Raw genomic sequence first — 19,426 nt, forward strand, 5'->3', positions numbered from 1 at the left:
TGAAAACTATCGACTCCGCCTGCCGGCTTCACACTTGTCCTCTTTTACTCTTGCCGGCTTCACAATAGGAGCTGTGGTGCCGATTTTGACTCGAGGATTTCCCTTTGGAACCCAAGCCATGTTTCTCTGCTCCAGCTCTTTGGCCCTAAGCCGATTCAGCTTTTTCTCTTGCGAATATGGTAAGCCGAGTGGGCATCCCGGCTGTGTCTTTGGTTTACGCACTGGCAAGTTCTTCCTGGCTTTGGGCACCTCCAGCTTGGCCTTTCCAAACTCGGCGATTGGATCCTTGAAAGTTACTTGCTTCACTTTCTTGTCCTTAGTAGCCAACATAGACTCGACTGTTTTTTTGTCATCTGGAGTTGGATCTGAAATAGCACACTTGCGGCCATCCTTTTTCACTCGGTACACTTGCTTGACCACGTCCATCTTCTTCGCTGAGCTCCGGACCGATTCTTTTTGGTTGAGTCGGTCTTTAACATGTGGTTGTTGAACAAACGATGATCCTCTCGGAGCTGCATAATTTTGTTGAGGTGGTTTAGAATATGATGGATGGTGTGCCCTTGATTTAAACTTGTCACATAATTGATATGAATAATAGTCGATATGGGGATGTATCCATGACATCGGCATTGGTGGCCCAAAATGAGGATATGGAGTCTGTTTGCTCAACTTCTTCCTTCGCCAATCCCGGTCCTCAAATTTATGCCTTAGGGGTGACTTCGATGCTTTTGTTTCACTCGGCCGATAAGCACTTCTTGCCTCACTTATATTCTGGTATTTTTCTAATAACTGCGCGAAAGTGACTTTCGGCTTTTTACCTTTGTGCTTACCATTGCCTTTGCTTTGTTTAGTTGTGCGCGCATCGGTCTTTGAATTTTCTCATTACCCCCAGTGCTAGATGTCGCTATTGTAGCTTTGATGGAGTTCCTGTCTTCAAGATTTTTGTTGATGCACTTTTTAACCATATCCTTGCTTGAAGACTTGACCCCGTCATCATTGGTGTGTACCTACTGACCTTTAGATGAATCGGCTTGGGATAGCCGAGTCAACATTTGATCTCCATTAAGGCCAATCTGATACGACTGGCCATATGCTCGTGCCTCAACAAACTCCAATCGTCCTATGTTGTCCGATTGTGCGGCTTGATGAATCACGTTGTTGTCTTTGATATTCTCTTCAAACAAACATTGCATTTGTTCTTGCCCTGATGGCTCGACATCGTGATCAATTACAATAGGATTTGTCGACGATGCACCAACGATGTGATTACCCATGCCCGTTCTGAAGGTACATTGTTCGTTCATTAACTGATATTGTGATACTGGTTCTGAAACAAAAGAACCGAGTAGTGCTGGCTTAGCGTCATCCGACTCGGCTATGCATTGATTTTCATCATGTTTTCCCGATGCTCTTGAATCGTCTATATCGAAGGACTTTGGAACTGGCTTTATATTCCTGCAACTAAAATAATCACAGAATATACGTCTCACCTGAGACCAAATGTTAGGCAGGCATGAAACAAACAAGGTTGTCCATATGAATATAAATTTCAGTTGGCATGATCGGAACAACTTTGGTTGCGATAAGTTGTCACTATTAGCCTCTATGAATGATACCACGTGTTGCCTAGCATGACTAGTGACAAGATCATTTCTAATCAATAGATTACTCATTTCGATTGGTCTTTTAAAATTAATTAGAATCTTACTCAGGGGTGCATCAACAATATGATTTTGACCGAATCGAAAATTGAGTAAACTGTCGGCTAGGTGTACCTTTGTGAAGACTTTGGAAGGAGAAGATGGTTGCACCACTGGAACAATACCTTGCTCCACTTCTGGATAATTCTCCAACACCTCTTCCTCTTCTTCTGGATCTCATGCCTCATCACTCAGATTGCCTGAGTAGATTTCACTCGGATTGCCTAAGTATATTTCAGTCGGATTGCCCGAGTATATTTCACTCGGATTGCCTGAGTATATTTCAGTCGGATTGCCCGAGTATATTTCGCTCGGATCGCGTGAGTATATTTCATTCGGATTACCCGAGTGGATTTCACTCGGACGCTCTTTGTCAGTTGAACCTTGCCCGACTGCATTTTCTCGTTCTTGATGTTCATCGTTAACTGAACTGTGTTCGACCATATTACTTTGTTCTTGATGCTCATCAATATCTTTAGCATGAAACTCATAGGGTAGCATGTAAGCTCCCTTATATCCAGAAAAATCGAGCACGACCAATTTGCTGCGTTTGCCGTTCCTTTGCTCAGTGAAGCTTGCATCTTCTGTTTTGATACACTCGGTAATAACTGGCTTGATGCACTCGGCTTTAGCCGGCAATGCACTCGTCTGGAACGATGCACTCGGCTGGCATGATGTGCTGGGCTAGCACGATGCAACGCACTCGGCCTTAAACGTCTCTGTGCTTAATCCGGTTTCAACTGAATCCACTGTATTAGCCGAGTGAATCATTTTTTGTTGATTTGCTTGCAAAGCTTCTTTTCTATCTTGCCTCAACAGTGCAGAAGGGCCAACATGGTTGCTGCATGGAGGAAGGCACTTGACGTATTCTTGCAAATCTTCCTCCCCACGCTTCTTCTTGAGTGCTTCATAAGCCTGTCGATATTCTGCTGGTAATTCCTCAAGGGTAGGTGTAGTAAATTCGTTAACGCTATTCCCTGTGAGCTTTGGCTTGATCTTGTCCACTTGGGCCACATATTTTTCTTCAAACTCAGCCCTACTTGGACCGGCTTGCCCCCCAACACTTTTAGGATCTTTCGGCATTGAAGTGATGTTGCCGAAATTTTTCGATTGTATAGGGGGTGTATAACATGCTGCCATGATAGGTGAAGACATGTGCACTGTTGTTGAATATTTTCTCTCAATCGGGAACACTTCGTCTTCTTTCAAAACCCTAGATCTTATTGCCTCATAATCAGGAACCAATCCCTTTTCGTGCTGCTCAAGGCAAATAGCACTAATCTTCTTATTTTGGGCTAAACTTTTTAATGCAGCCAGAGCCACCTTATCTCCTGCAATATTAGGCACATATGCTCCTGCAAAATCTCCATTCACTCGGCCATAACCTCGAAGGTGAGCCGAGTCATGAATATTTTTAGTTTCATATGCCAACGAACAATTAATCTCATGAGGTGTAGCATATGATGAATGAGGATAACTAGCCAAATAGCTAATGGAAGCATGGCCGATTCCCCCATCCATCGACATGTTTGGGGATGAACCCGCATATTGCGAGTCGGCTGCCGATGGATAAAACTGTGAAACTCCCTCCTGTACATGAGGTGTCATATATTGATCATTCGAACAAATTGTGTTGTTCATCGGCATATTCAAAGATGTTGCCGATGCATGAAAGTTCAGATTCATCAGTTGCATGTCGTGATTCTGTAAATTCCAAGTTTCTTCAACGGAATAACTAGTCGGCCTTTGCTCGTTAGGGCTAGCCGACATGACATGTCCATTGAAAGATCTAACAACATCAACATAATGGCTATTTGCATCTACGTAAGGAGATTGATGATACATGTTACCGTTGTAGATTGCAGCCGCTTGATGACGCTCTCCTCGTAGCAAAAACAGGCTGGAGACTGTTCAGAGCTTCATCCCCAGCGGAGTCGCCAAAAAGTGTGTTGACACACGAACACGTCACGTGTACCCTCGACGCCGGGGGTGATGCACCGCAGCTCACGTCGAAGGAGACCCGACCGACAGCGCGATACCCAGGACAGTCGACGGGCGCTTTTGAAGACCCGAAACCCCACACGCCCGGGAGGGACCCCGTCAGGGAGTGCGGTGGCTATGGGCTGCCCTAGGTCGATTCGCTCGCCCCTAGAGCCTCGTGGATCGCTGCCCTCCAACGCGAAGAGCGAACGAAGAACGAGAAAGAAAGGTACAAGGGTAAGGGATAAAGATAGATGAACACAAAAGTGTAATAGATTGATTGTTTCGATTAGTGTTGTTCAATCGGCCGTCACCCCCAACATATATAAGAGGCGGCTGGACTTCCCGTACAAGTAAAGGGTTGATCTAGGCTTTCCTTACAAAAAATCACATCAATTCACGTCCTAGAGTCCTAGTTCTATTCCAACTCGGATTCAGTCTGAATCTGGCCCAACTTCTGTCTTCCTCCTTGTGCGGGCCGTCGAGCCTCCATATGACCTCCGATCGAGACGGCCCAAATATGAAATTTGTGCGTCGTCTTGTGTTGATCACTTTTCCAAACAAGGCCATCTTGAATATTTTACGAGGTCATCTTTACCTTCCAGTCGGACTCGGTCTTGTAGCAGACTGGATTGTCCGAGTCTTGTTATGAATTTACATGCCATATACTATCTCTGATGATGATGACTCCGAAATCAAAGTTTATCGTTTGACGATACGCACAAATTCCGTATTGAACACTTCTCCATCCGAGCTTATCTTGATAAACTTTCGGGCACATGTTCAGTTTCACTCGGATTCGAGCTCATCCACTCGGATCAGAGTCATTCACTCGGATCGTCCAACTGGACTTTTTCACTCAGATGTTAGAATCTTTCACTCGGAAGACAATTTTTCACTCGGATGATTATATTTTCACTCGGAAGGCAATCTCTTACTCGATCGGCAAGTTTTCATTCCGACGGTAATATTTTCACTCGGATGATAATAAGTCCACTCGGACGGAAAACTTTCACTCGACCGGTAAGTTTTCACTCGGATGGTAAGCTTTCACTCGATCGGTAAGTTTTCACTCGGATGGTAAGCTTTTCACTGGGATTTTCTGACTGAAAACATAGCCTGATCTTGATTTGTCTCTTCAGGCCTTATACGACATCGGATTGAGACGAGTTATATATGAAAATCGAACGGCTCGACGAGGTGAAACTTTTCTGTGTTGAAGGTTTTTCGATTCAAGGCCGTCTTGATGGCCGAATTACTCACGCATTGCATCAGACACTCATCAACATGTGGCTGGTGTCAAGCGTAATATTTTGGTCTTTGGCCGGTCCAGACCGTATTGGCTGTAACTTTTGCATATGAACTCGGATTAAGATGATTTATATATGAAAATCAATTGCCTCAACGAGGCGAAGACAATTCCTTTAGAGTGCTCCTTCATCCGAGGTAGTTCTGAATGCGTAATCAGCCAAAAAGCACTCGGAACACTAAATTCTGCCACTCGGAGTACAGTTTCGGCCCCTAAGATGAGGTCGGATGTCGATGACTTAAACATCAAACTTGTTCCATTTGACGACGCGAAACTTTCTCATGTTGAAAACATCTTCATTTAGGGCCATCTTATTTGCATTTGTACCATGCCGAAATCCGGTGTCAACAACTGTACTGGCAGTGGAACCCACAGAGTACTTAGAATACATGATTAAGGATGGATTTGTTTCTTTTTAACTTTCTGTACGAATGTGTAGCCAGCCTGCAAGTCATGTACACTGTACTGACAGTGGAATCCACAGAGTACGTAGAATACAAGATTAAGGATGCAATTAACTTTTTATAGAGGGAGAATCATACACGCAATTAACTCAAATGGATTGGACATGACTCTATTATTCTCCAATGGCAACCGGCAAATTTCCTCCCATGGACCCGAGTAGGTTTCTCGGTTTGCATACGGGTTTAACGAAGGGGTGTGATGGAGGCGAGGAGGCGGGTTCAGCCGGGCGTGCAGTGGACTGCGCAGTACTATTCGATTTGACAACTACAACTAGTATATTATAAAAAACAAAGAAGAGTAGTAGAGATAGAGATAAGAATAGAGACTAGGGAGGAGTACCATCTACTGCTTCATGGGCTACTCCTGCGCTCCATTCGGCAGCCGTAACGTCCCCTACAGCTACTCCCTCCTGCGCTCCATTCGGCGGGCGCTGTTGAAATTTGGGGAGCGCACTCTCGCGACTGCTAGCAGCGACGACTTCACCCACGACGATTTCTTCCACAACCTCGGCAACCTCTTCCTCAACGACATGGGCGACAACCTCAATGCCAATGGTGCTGCTCCCGTTGCACCGTATGTGTTTCTGTCCTTCCTGTTCAAAATCGTGGTAGAATTCATGTTTCTAGTCTGTGTCCTAGATTCGATCTGTTCATCTACTATGCTAGTCCGCATGATTAGTTTAATCTCTGTTATAGCCGTCATGATTTATTTTGTGCTTATTCGGACTAAATCTCGTAGTAACTTGCTCATATATTCAACTGGCGGAACATCCCCTACAGCCACTCCCGTTTCATGGACGGCCTGGTCGATGCCTCCAAGGAGCCCTTCGTCTACTGCTATGATGCCCGGTGCCGTTTTGGGGCTCGCCGGCGGACATCGTACATCACCTGACGCAGGTGTGCGACAATCACTACTGGCCCTTGGCGAAGAACATCAAGTACGAGACGTGCTACCCGTTCACCATGCTGGAGTCGCTGCAGGATCACCGCCACCTGCTAGTCTCGGAGGAGGACGACAGTGTATTCCTCTTGATCGTGGGCACCGGCGAGGCCCACGCAGGCTACCGCCCCGTCTCTGTAGTTTGCGTCAGGGGCGACGCCGCTGACGCTGACACTGACACGAGGCCGATGTACGGGTGCGTGCTCACTATTACCACCCCCCGGAGGTACGTGGGCGGCGACACTGGCTACGTCAAGCTGACTTGGACTCTGCCGAGTTGGGACCTTCTCGCCGATGTGGACATGGAAGATGCACGGTATTATTTGACCCCCAACAATGTGCACGGGGACTCCAAGGAGGTTCACCTGGACATCTGCATTATCAAGTTAAATGTTGATCATTAGTCTTCGCTCAATGTAATCCGCTGTCTAAGCATGTGGAGACTTCCATCTTTCTCTATTGGAGTATCGCGCATGAATAAAAGTGTATCCATTTGTGGTTTAGTCTAGAATCTTCCATGTATGATTTTTACTACTACAGTACTGGTGAAAGACTTATGATGAACCATTTCTTACATATCCTCTGCCGCCTTCCAAGTCATCCTGATTTAATCCCTCCGTCTAGGTGTATAAGGGCATAGTTAATACTTAAATAGTATAGCCAACTGTTGACTATAAGAAAGTGCCATGTCATCTGTAGCCAACATGTATAACAATGGATACTCAAAAACTAATTCTTTAAGATCATTTCTTGCAAAGCACAATAAGAGTTATTTCTTCACAAGTTTTGGATGCAGGTTGAAGAGTTGAACGCTTTTGTTTACAAAAGATACCTTTTTATCTATTTCACCCGGATGTTTGTGAGCTCTAGAGATGAAATAATATCCGAACAAACCTATCGATACCCGTTACACATGAGATGACCCCCACAACCTTTGTCAAAATAAACAACTCCCCGATCAATGCATTTCGCTCTTCCGTGCAACGCACGGGCACCTTACTATAGATTAATACGACCAAAAATTGAACTAACATTATATATAGTACGATAAATGATGATGCATGTCACCTAAAATTATATCATTGAAAACTATGTTCAAATACAAATCCATGATATTGTTTTTGTTGACATGAACTAACATTTTGTCAGTTAAATCTTCAGTCAAATTCAATGGGGGATAAACCATGACCGATGTAGTACTAGTGTAGAGGGCGGCGCTGAGGGAGTCCTGGATTAGGGGGGTCCTCGGATAGCCGGACTATATCCTTTGGCCGGACTGTTGGACTATGAAGATACAAGATTGAAGACTTCGTCCCGTGTCCGGATGGGACTCTCCTTGGCGTGGAAGGCAAGCTTGGTAATATGGATATGTAGATCTCCTCCCTTGTAACCGACTCTGTGTAACCCTAGCCCCCTCCGGTGTCTATATAAACAGGAGGGTTTAGTCCGTAGGACAACAACAATCATACCATAGGCTAGCTTCTAGGGTTTAGCCTCTACGATCTCGTGGTAGATCGACTCTTGTAATACTCATATCATCAAGATCAATCAAGCAGGAAGTAGGGTATTACCTCCATCGAGAGGGCCCGAACCTGGGTAAATATCGTGTCCCCCGCCTCCTGTTACCATCCGCCTTAGACGCACAGTTCAGGACCCCCTGCCCGAGATCCGCCGGTTTTGACACCGACATTGGTGCTTTCATTGAGAGTTCCACTGTGCCGTCACCACAAGGTTTGATGGCCCCTTCGATCATCGGCAATGATGCGATCCAGGGTGGGGTTTTCCTCCCCGGACAGATCTTCACATTTGGCAGCTTCGCACTGCGGGCCAACTCGCTGGGCCATTTGGAGCAGATTGAAAGCTACGCCCCTGGCCACCAGGTCAGGTTTGGAAGCTTGAACTATACTGCCGACATCCGCGGAGACTTGATCTTCAACGGATTCGAGCCCGTGTCAGGTGCGCCACACAGTCACTACAGGCATGACTTAGCTCTGCCGACAGACAGTGTTCGGGAGGTCCCACCTGGAGCTACTTCGGCTCTCGATCCGGGGCAGATTGCGCCGTCCGAGGACGGGTGGATGGACCCCACCATGAAGGCCGCGCACTCAGCGGCGATAGAGCCGAATGCTGACTTCACTTCCTATGAGACCCGTGTTGCCGGACACCTGGATTCGTCCTCGGCCACGGGCTCTGAGCCGCCTGTGTCTGTGCCTATCGAATCTGATTGGGCACCGATCATGGAGTTTTCCTCTGCGAACATCTTTCAGCACTCACCACTGGGCGACGTGCTAAACTCATTAAGGTCTCTCTCCTTGTTAGGAGACCCTTGGCCGAACTATGTCTGGCTAGAATGGGATGCGGACGACAAAGAAATTAGCTCCCCACCCACCACCCACGTAGTAGCCACTGTCGACGATTTAACCGACATGCTCGATTTCGGCTCTGAAGACATCGACGGTATGGACGACGATGCAGGAGACGAACAGGAACCACCGCCCATAGGGCGCTGGACTGCCACCTCATCATATGATATATACATGGTGGACACCCCCAAAGAAGGCAATGGCGATAAGACAACGGAGGATAATCCCTCCAAGAAGCAATCCAAGCACCGACGTCAGCGGCGCCGCTCTAAGTCACGCCATAGCAAAAGCAGCGATGCCGGCACAAGAGACAATAATGCTCCGGATAGTGCCGAAGACGACGACAATCCCCTCCAGCCAGACCTCGAGCGGGAGGATGAACAAGCTAGCCCTCCGGAACAGGCAGCAGACGGAGAATCAGAGGATGACAATTACATGCCTCTCTCCGAAGACGAGGTGAGCCTCGGCGACGAAGAATTTATCGTGCCTGAGGATCCCGTCGAGCAGGAGCGCTTCAAGCGCCGGCTTATAGCCACAGCAAACAGCCTGAAGAAAAAGCAACAACAGCTTCGAGCTGATCAAGATCTGCTAGCGGATAGATGGACTGAAGTCCTGGCGGCCGAGGATACGAACTCGAGCGCCCAACCAAGAGTTACCCAAAGCGCAGGTTGCTACCCCAACTCGAGGAGGAAGCATTAAAACCCACATCACCAGCGTATGATGTGGCTGATCAGCCACCTCGTGGTCGAGACAGAGGGGCATATCAGCCCGAAGTCCAGCCCGCACCCCGCCGCCATTCCAACAAAAATACCAAGGCCCGGGGCAACACGCAGGACCTGCGAGATGTATTGGAAAACAAAGCAGGACATGCAAGATCGATTTACGGATCACGGGGGCGCGCCCCAACGCGGGACGATGACCGTCACGCCGGATATACTAAAAGCAAATCCGGCCGGGCCGAATACAGCAGACAAGACTCGTATGAACTGCGTCGTGATATAGCCCGGCACAGAGGCACCGCACACCCCCTATGCTTCACTGATGAAGTAATGGATCACGAATTCCCAAAGGGTTTTAAACCCGTAAACATTGAATCATATGATGGTACAATAGACCACGTGGTATGGATCGAGGATTTCCTCCTCCACATCCACATGGCCCGCGGTGATGATCTACATGCCATCAAGTACCTCCCACTAAAACTCAAAGGACCAGCTCGACATTGGCTGAATAGCTTGCCAGCAAACTCCATTGGCAGCCGGGAGGATTTGGAAGATGCATTACTTGACAACTTCCAGGGCACTTATGTGCGACCCCCGGATGCTGATGACTTGAGCCATATAACTCAGCAGCCAGGGGAATCGGCCAGGAAATTCTGGACCCGGTTCCTAACTAAGAAGAACCAAATTGTCGACTGTCCGGATGCAGAGGCCTTAGAGCCATTTAAGCATAACATCCGTGATGAGTGGCTCGCCCGGCACCTCGGCTAGGAGAAGCCGAAGTCTATGGCAGCCCTCACGACACTCATGACCCGCTTTTACACGGGCGAAGATAGCTGGCTGGCTTGCAGCAACAACACATCAAGAAGTCATGGCAATTCAGATGCCAAAGATAGTAACGGCAGACCACGTCGCAACAGACACAAGTGCCGCAATAACGGTGACAACACCGAAGACACGACAGTCAATGCCGGATTCAGTGGCTCTAAATCCGGTCAGCGGAAGACGCCGTTCAAAAGAAGCAACCCGGACGCGTCCAGTTTGGACCGCATACTCGATCGCTCGTGTCAAATTCACGGCACCCCCGATAAGCCAGCCAATCACACCAATGGAGAATGCCGGGTGTTCAAGCAGGCCGGCAAGTTGAATACCGAAAACAAGGAAAAGGGGCTGCACAGCGACGATTAGGAGGAGTCCCGGCCGCCGAACACAGGAGGACAGAAGAAATTTCCTCCCCAAGTGAAAACGGTGAACATGATATACGCAACCCATATTCCCAAGAGGGAACGGAAGCGTGCACTAAGGGACGTCTATGCGATGGAGCCAGTCGCCCCAAAGTTCAACCCATGGTCTTCTTTCCCGATCACTTTCGATCGTAGGGACCACCCTACTAGTATCCGTCATGGCGGTTCTGCCGCATTGGTCCTTGATCCCATCATTGATGGATTTCACCTCACCCGAGTCCTTATGGACGGTGGCAGCAGCCTGAACCTGCTTTATTAGGATACAGTGCGCAAAATGGGTATAGACCCCTCGAGGATCAAACCCACTAAAACCACCTTTAAAGGTGTCATCCCAGGTGTAGAGGCCCGTTGCACGGGCTCAATCACACTGGAAGTGGTCTTCGGATCTCCGGACAACTTCCGAAGCAAGGAGTTAATCTTCGATATCGTCTTGTTCCGCAGTGGCTATCATGCACTGCTCGGACGAACCGCATTTGCCAGATTCAATGCGGTACCGCATTATGCATACCTCAAGCTCAAAATGCCAGGACCTCGGGGGGTTATAACAGTCAATGGAAACACAAAACGCTCCCTCCGCACTGAGGAGCACTGCTCCTCTCGTAGCAGAAGCACAAAGCAGCCTTTTAAGGTAAACCGCCAATTCGGCGATAAAGCCCCCGGACACCTTCAAGCGAGTCCGGAGTAACCTGCAACAGGATAGCCTGGCACGTTCAGAGCTCGCCTAGCAATTCGGCCTCCGTCCTAGTCCCAGTCAAGCGACGAAATCTGTGCCGCGCGTACATTATTATGCACTAAAAATACCATGGGCACAGGCGGAGGCACGACCAGGACACGTCCCACAATGCGGCTCAACCGCCCCAGGGGCTGTATACCTTTATCATTTTCTCTCTTTCAGGACCTTACTCTCTAGAAGCCCCTTTCGGCAGTCTGATTGCTAGACGCATTACGGGAAGGAAATACCAAGGAAGCAAGAAGCTCTGACGTATAAGGGAAATCCCAGGTGGTCTCTGATAACGATCGATGTACCTGTTTTTATATACCCATACGCAGCTTGCCCTTGGATAGGACATGTCAAATAGTCCTATTTTTTGCTTATTGCACTACTTGTATACGTACGCTCTGATGTATTATTTAAACAACAATATATAGCATTAGCCTATTATTGCATTTCTTTTTTCTCCTTGTCTTCTTATTTATGACAAATTGCACCCGTACATTCTGGTACGAACAGTGCGCCACGGGCTTCAGTATACCCCATAATACGGCGTGAGAAGTCCGAACACTTTCGACAGTGCGGCACCCCGAACTTATAGCATTATATGCATTAGCTCCGAATCATGTCTTGGGTCAATAGTTGGGTTTGCCCGGCTCCCATGTTTTGGTACCTTACATTCCGCAATATCGACTAAGGTAGCACTGGGAGAACTACTGCGATTGTGTCCCGGTTCTTCCGGACGAGCACCTCAGTAGAGAAAGCCGAAAACTGACTGTCATGATAAGGCAAGAGCTGGTCGCTGTTCGAGAGGTCTCAAGTCCGTAAAGACTTTTTCCGCTTCGGGCGAGGAGTCGTCCTCGCCCGACTTAGGCGTATATAGCGCCCCAAATTCGGCCCTCCGAATACCAGGGGCTTCGCCAAAATTTAAAATTGTAGACTTCTATTGGTAAGTGAGAGTGATAAAGCTTTATAGTCCGATTGCCTGGTTCGTTGTGCTGAACACCTCCTTCGAAGGACCCAAAATTGGGATAAAGAGTGCTCAGGTTTATCCCGAACACCTCAGTACTAGTTACATGGGGGCAGAAGCCGACGACTGGCCAACTCTCAGATTTTATAAACGGCCGCATAGAAGGTAATATTTTAAATTAACAAGCGTTGCATAGCACAAATGAACTCGTTTCATATTACAGGATCACATGAGTACTTTTATTCAAATATTACATCCTTAGCACATTCCTCCGCCACAAGGCGAGCCCCCTTCAGGACACTGTCATAATACTTTTCGGGGTGGCGATGCTCCTTGCCCTTCGGCGGCCCCTCCTTCACTAGCTTTTCGGCGTCCAGCTTCGCCCAGTGCACCTTCGCCAGGGCAAAAGCCCTGCACGCACCCTCGATACAGACGGACCGCTTTATGACTTCAAACCGTGGGCAGGCATTCACAAGCCGCCTCACCAGACCGAAGTAGCTACCAGGCAGGGGCTCGCTAGGCCACATCCGGACTATAAGACCCCTCATGGCTTGTTCGGCCGCCTTGTGAAGCTCGACCAGTTGCTTTAACTGGTCGCTCAAGGGCATTGGGTGTTCGGTCCCAGTATACTGAGACCAGAACAACTTCTCCGTCGAGCTCCCCTCCTCGGCCCGGTAGAACTCCGCGGCATCCGACACACTGCGGGGTAGATCTGCGAACGCTCCTGGAGAGCTCCGAACTCGGGTAAGTAAAAAGAAAGTTTCCTTCACATGCTTGCTTTGCATAATGAATGCCTTACCCGCCGCTATCTTCTTAACCGCCTCAATTTCCTGGAGGGCCTTTTGGGCTTCGGCCTTGGCTTGTTGTGTGCTTTTGAGGGCCTTCGCAAGCTCGGACCCTTGCGTCTTAGAGTCAAGCTCCAAGGACTCGTGTTTCTTGACGAGAGCCTGGAGCTCTTGCTGCACCTCGCCTACTCGGGCCTCTTGTTTCTCTCGCTCGATGCGCTCCTTGGCCGCTTTGTCTTCGGCCTCGGATAGCGCCTTCTGCAGGGCCGCCACTTCGGTCGTGGCCCCTAGCAAAATTCATAATGATCCTATTATTCCAAAACCAACTTATTCTTTATCAATATTCAGACGGGGAGTCACTTACCTTTGTTCTCTTCGAGCTGCCTCTTGGTAAGGCCGAACACTTCCTTGGACAGCTCAAGGTCCCGCTTCAGTGCGGCGACCTCCGCAGTACGAGCGGCGGCAGCCAGCAGTGAAGCCTGCTTATTCACATAGACGCATTCTGATTAGACTCCTACGCTTATTATTTGATCCTCTATTTGGCTTTTCTTCGCGAATGCCAAACAGAGCATCAGGGGCTACTGTCTATGCTATAACATTTTCTTACAATTTGATTACTTACCTCAAAGCCGGTTAGGAGGCTGGCACAGGCTTCAGTCAGTCCGCTCTTAGCGGACTGAACCTTCTTGACTACCACACTCATAATAGTGCGGTGCTCTTCGTCAATGGAAGCGCCGCGAAGCACTTCCATCAAATTATCCGATGCCTCTGGATGGATAGAGGCCATCGGCACAGATGGCTTGCCCCCCTTAGCGAGGGGTTGCCTGACAGAATCCGGAACCACTGGAGGTTCCGGCGCCGTATTCGGCTTGGGGCTAGACTTGTTGCCCCCGGTGTTGGGGCCCAGGGGAGTCATGCCCCTCGCACGCCCAACACCTGGAATGTCGCCTTGGGGCGCCTCCGGAACTGTCTCCCCTTGGTTCTGTTCCCTTTGAGACAACACCTCGGCGTCGTCCGTAGGGCGGGGGAGGAGGCGGTCGGGAGTGAATCGTTGTTCATATCTGACGGGCCCAAAGAATCATCCGACGAAGACACATCGATATGGGCTCGGGATGGACTGCATAATCATGCGTGGTGTGATAAGAAACAGTACAATAAGACATACCAAGAATTATTATGGTATCCAGATACTCACGACTTCGCCGGGTGCTTGTCCCTGGGTAACCACTCCTCGTCGCTGAAAGCGGCCGTCGTGGAGCAGTCCGGGAGGAGGGTCCTTCCCTTCTTGGACCCTTCGGCCTCCCCTGATGGGGCGGCCTTCCTTTTCCTGTCCCCTCCCGGCTGGGGGGGGGGAGAACTTTCCTCTTCCTCCTCCTCATTTTCGTGGGAGGAGTGCGCCTTGGTGTTTTCAGACGATGAGTCCGATATAACCTTGCGCCGGAGACCCTTCCTGGTCCCCGTGGCGTTCTTCTTGGCCTTCTTCTCCGGCACCTCATAAGGCGCCGGAACCAGCATCTCCGTTAGGAGAGCATCTACTAGATCTTCGGGCAGGGGAGCGGGACAATCGATCTGCTCCGCTGTCACTACCCGGTCCTGTTAAATGGCGTGGAGGCTTAGATCCCGCGCGTGGTTATACTGGGGAAAAGAACATATTATGAGATGTAAAAGACTTACCGGATTGGCAAGGCGCTTTGCGCTGAGTCCGTGGTCCTCGGTAAGGGGAGGAGGTACCTCGGTGCCCTTGAACAGCACCTTCCAGACGTTCTTGTGCGTCGTGTCGAAGAGCTCTCGCAGCGTCTGGTGCTCGGCCGGGTCGAACTCCCACAAATTGAATGCCCGTCTTTGACACGGGAGGATCCGGCGGAAGAGCATGACTTGGACCACGTTGACGAGCTTGATTTTCTTGCTCATCATGTTTTTGACGCATGTGTGGAGTCCGGTCAGCTCTACCGAGGAACCCCAGGATAGGCCCTTCTCTTTCCAGGAGGTGAGCCGCATGGGGATTCCAGATCGAAATTCAGGGGCCGCCACCCAGTTGGTGTCGCGCGGCTCGGTGATGTAGAACCACCCCAATTGCCACCCCTTTACGGTCTCCACATAGGAGCCTTCGAGCCAGGTGACGTTGGGCATCTTGCCCACCATGGCGCCTCCGCACTTCGCTTGCTAGCCGACCACCACCTCCGGTTTAACGTTGAAGGTCTTCAGCCACAGGCCGAAGTGGGGCTTGATGCGGAGGAAGGCCTCGCACATGACGATAAACGCCGAGATGTTGCGGATGAAATTGGGGGCCAGATCGTGAAAGTTCAGCCCGTAGTAGAACATGAGCCCGCGGACAAATGGGTGGAGGGGAAATCCCAGTCCGCGGACGAAGTGGGTAAGAAATACCACCCTCTCATGGGGTTCTGGAGTAGGGACGATCTGCCTCGCGTTTGGCAGCCGGTGCGCGATATCCGCGGCCAGGTATCCGGCTCCCCGCAGCTTTCTGATGTCCTCCTCCGTAACGGAGGAGACCATCTGTTGGGGGTTGGGTGCGACATATGCCAAAGGATGGCTTATCATGGTGGGAGCGAGTAGAACGTCGCCGGTGCCTGGAAGCAGGATAAGGCGTAGACACGAACGCCGGCGCACTTGACCCAGGTTCGGGGCTCTCCTAGGAGATAACACCCCTAGTCCTGCTCTGCGGGGTCTCCGCATGATCACTAAGGCACTAGTGAGTACAATGGTGCTCCTCGAGCTGTTTGCTAGAGGTGGAAGAAAGCGAGGCTAGATCTCTCCTTTCTCTATGGGTCGGTCTAGTTCTAACAGGTTGGGAACCCTTTGCATGGGTGCCCTGGGGGGTTTATATAGGCCTACCCCCCAGGGGTACAATAGTAATCCGGCCGGGTGTAGGACCCGGCTGTCAGTCTCTCTGGTGGCCGGCTTCTCCGCGGCTGCTGGGGCCCGCCGCCTGGTGGGCCCCGCCGACTGGTCTGGTACGGAGCCGACAGGCCGCCCCCGCCGCTCACGGGTCTTGTCGGCTGCTGATCACTGTAGCCGTGATGCTAATGACGCAGGCTCGGTCAGGGAGCGTGGCTACAGCCCCGCCGCCTGGCGGGCGATTACTGTAGCCACTCTGTGTCTTGTCTGGTTAATGGCGCGTGGGTCCCGAGGAAGGGGCGGGCCGACTGCTGGGGGCCGACCTCCCTCGGATCCGACTGGTGGGGCTCTAGCCGTATTCCGGACTCTCGCTGATCGGTGGGGCCCGTTGTCCTTGGGCCGTACCGACATGCCTCGTGGGAGCAGGGCTCCGCCTGCTTGTGGTGACGTCAGGGGTGGAGTGGCAACAGTGCCGCGCCGAGCGGAGATCTCCGCTGGTACGGTGCACTGTGGCCACGCCCATCCCTCGATTTGGGAGGGATGGGCTATAGTGTAGCCATTCCCTGTCTTGTCTTTCTTGATGAGGGCGCAGGCTTCGTAGGCGCCACGGGCCGACTGCTAGGGGTCGGCTTCTCTGGAAGCCGCCCACTAGGAGTCGGCTTGTCTTGATGCCGGCTTCTGGAACTCGGCCGTCTACGGGCAGCCGGCTATTCCTCCAGCCGGCCACCAGAAGGCGGCACTTCGTCTTGGTGCTTTGAGGGGCGCAGCCAGCCCCGATGTCTTGAAAGGTTCTGGGTCTCGGGTTAGCCTACCCGTGGCCCATTACTCCGACAGTAGTCCCCGAAGCTGGTGAGGTGCCGCGGCTGAGCAGCCGAGGAGCCTCAGCAGTTTCTTTCTCCGAGGGCTTGGGGTGGAGCTTCGTCCGACCGCTGCTGAGCCGACTGGCGGGAGTCGGCCTCGCCTAGCCTGACTTATCCAAACTTCGAACGTGTCGGCGGGAACCAAGTGGCTTGCTTGCTAAGCCTCCAGGCCGCCGCCAGTTGTGGGCACGTCACGTGGCGCCGAGCGGCCGGGCCAGTCTACCAACCCACGCTCGCGATGGGACACGCCTGCTGGCGGGGCCCGCCACTACCATGCCTCAGCACGCGAGCGGATCCGCTGCGGCCGAGGTGGGCGGTTGAGTCTTCCCGCGGAGTTACTGCGGCCGAGGTGGGCAGTAACTCGCGCGATAAACGTGGGGGCGTGGGGTCGTGGGCGCAGTAAATCCCACGATCGCCCCCTCGGCTTCGCAGCCCGTAGGCCTATAAGTAGGGGGAGGAGGGGGAGCGGCGGAGCACGCGCGCCCCTCCTCCCCATTCTTTCCTCCTTCTTCTTCCTCTCGCCGTAGCGCCTCCAAGCCACGCTGAGCGCTGCGGTGGTTCGTCTCCGATGAGCTCATCTTCCAATCCCACGCCCTCCATGGCGTGCTCCGGAGCATGGGACGGCTCCGAAGTTCATGACGACCACATCGACTTCCTCCGCCAGACGCGGCGGCTGCCCGGAAAAGATTACGTGAAGGTCCGCCTCGCGCCGAAGAGGGAGATCTCGCCGGCGCCGGAGGAGGGCGAGCGGGTCGTCTTCCGCTCGCACTGCCTGCGCGGCCTCGGCCTGCCGGCGAGCAGCTTCTTCCGATCCTTCCTCGAGTTCTACGGTCTTCAGCCGCACCACCTCACCCCGAACACGGTGGTGCTGCTGTCCGCCTTCGTCACTCTGTGCGAAGGCTTCCTCGGCGTCCTCCCCACCATCGAGCTCTGGGGAGAGTTCTTCTACATGAAGCTCGGCACCCTCGTCGCGGGCGTGCCGGCTCAATGCGGCGCGTTTATCGCGGTGCGGAGGCCGGCGGCCGAAAATCCGTTTCCTCCCATCCCGCTGATCAAGTCGGTGAAGATGTGGCAGCGGTCGTACTTCTACGTGAAGAGCGTCTTCCCGGAGGGCGACTGGGTCAACTTGCCGGCTTACGAAGCCGGCCCGCCGGCTGGGAGGCGGCCCAACTGGTCGTACCGGGCCAAGACACTGTCGCCTTCTGGAGCCGCCGCCATCGCGCGGCTCCGAGTGTTGACACAGTCGGAGGGCCTGACCGGGCCCGACTTGCTGTCCGCCTTCGTGGCGCGCCGAGTGCTCCCGCTCCAGGGCCGCCCTCATATGATCTGTCAGATGAGCGGGCATCGGGACCCAAGCCGGCTGTGCACCAAGGAGATGCCTCACGCAGAGGTAGCTCACATGGTGAACTATCTTGCAAACTGCGAGCTCACGGAGGAGTGGCGGTTTGGCAAGGAGCCGTATTCACGCGCCGACCCCCCGCCTATGGTAAGTTATCTTTCTTTTTCTCTATCCTTTTTGTTGCCGAGTTCGGCCTGTCCAACCTGACCAATCGGCCTTTGAACAGAGCCCCCTCCTCCAGTTGGCAGCCGGCGCCGCGGGGCCGGAGCGCCAATTCCTCCCCGACCGAGCGGAGAGCGACGTCGACGACCCCGACTTGGGGGCGGCGGCCTTGGAGGACGACGCCGAGGGAGGAGGCGGCGAAGCAGGCGGCTCGAGGCTCGGAGCCAGCCTCGAGGACTGGCCCGACGATGATGCGGGGGAAGTCGCCCCGCGCCACCAGCCAGGGTCCGGCCAGCCAGGCGCGAGCTCGTCTGCCGCGCCGGATGCCCAAGGTGGCGCGAAAAAACGCAGGGCCGCGCCGAGCTTGTTCGGCAGCCGGCCGAAGAAGCCCAAGGGCTCGGCCGCGGTGACCAAGCGGGATGAAGCGGCCGCGAAGGCCATCCGCTTCCGCAAGGCGGTGAAGGAGCCGCAGCTGGTTTTCGTGTAAGTACCGCCTTCATCTCGTACTTTCTCCTTCCTTGCCGATCTTGTCTGAGTTTCTTTGTTTTGTTTCCTTTGATCTAGGGCTCCGCTTTCTCTTGAGAAGTCGGCCGCCGCCTCCATCGTGGGGTCGGCGGAGACTTCCACCACCACTCGGCGGATCGATCCAGCCGCCGACCTCCGGGAGGCGACGGAGCAGAACGCGCGGGAAGCGAGCGAGGAGCAGGAAGCCGCCCACCTGGAGAAGGCAGAAGCAGAGAAGGCGGAGGCCACCGCCCTGAAGAAACTGGCGGCGGCCTAGGCAGCCGACGTGGCGAAGAAGCAGGCCGAGGAAGCCGCCCGCCAGTCGGCGATATTCATCACCCCCTGAACTCCGCGCCGCCACCACCGGAGTTCGTGGCGCAGACTGGGGAAGCCGGCGACGAGCACCCGATCATGGAGAGGGACGGCGGCGACTTCGCCATGCCGGACGTGATTGTGCCTCCACCGCCGCCGTCCGGGAGCGTGCAAGGCGAGCAGCCGGCAGACCCACCGGTGCCGCCA

Source organism: Triticum aestivum, chromosome 7D (assembly GCF_018294505.1).
Source record: "Triticum aestivum cultivar Chinese Spring chromosome 7D, IWGSC CS RefSeq v2.1, whole genome shotgun sequence".
Lineage (NCBI taxonomy): Eukaryota > Viridiplantae > Streptophyta > Magnoliopsida > Poales > Poaceae > Triticum > Triticum aestivum.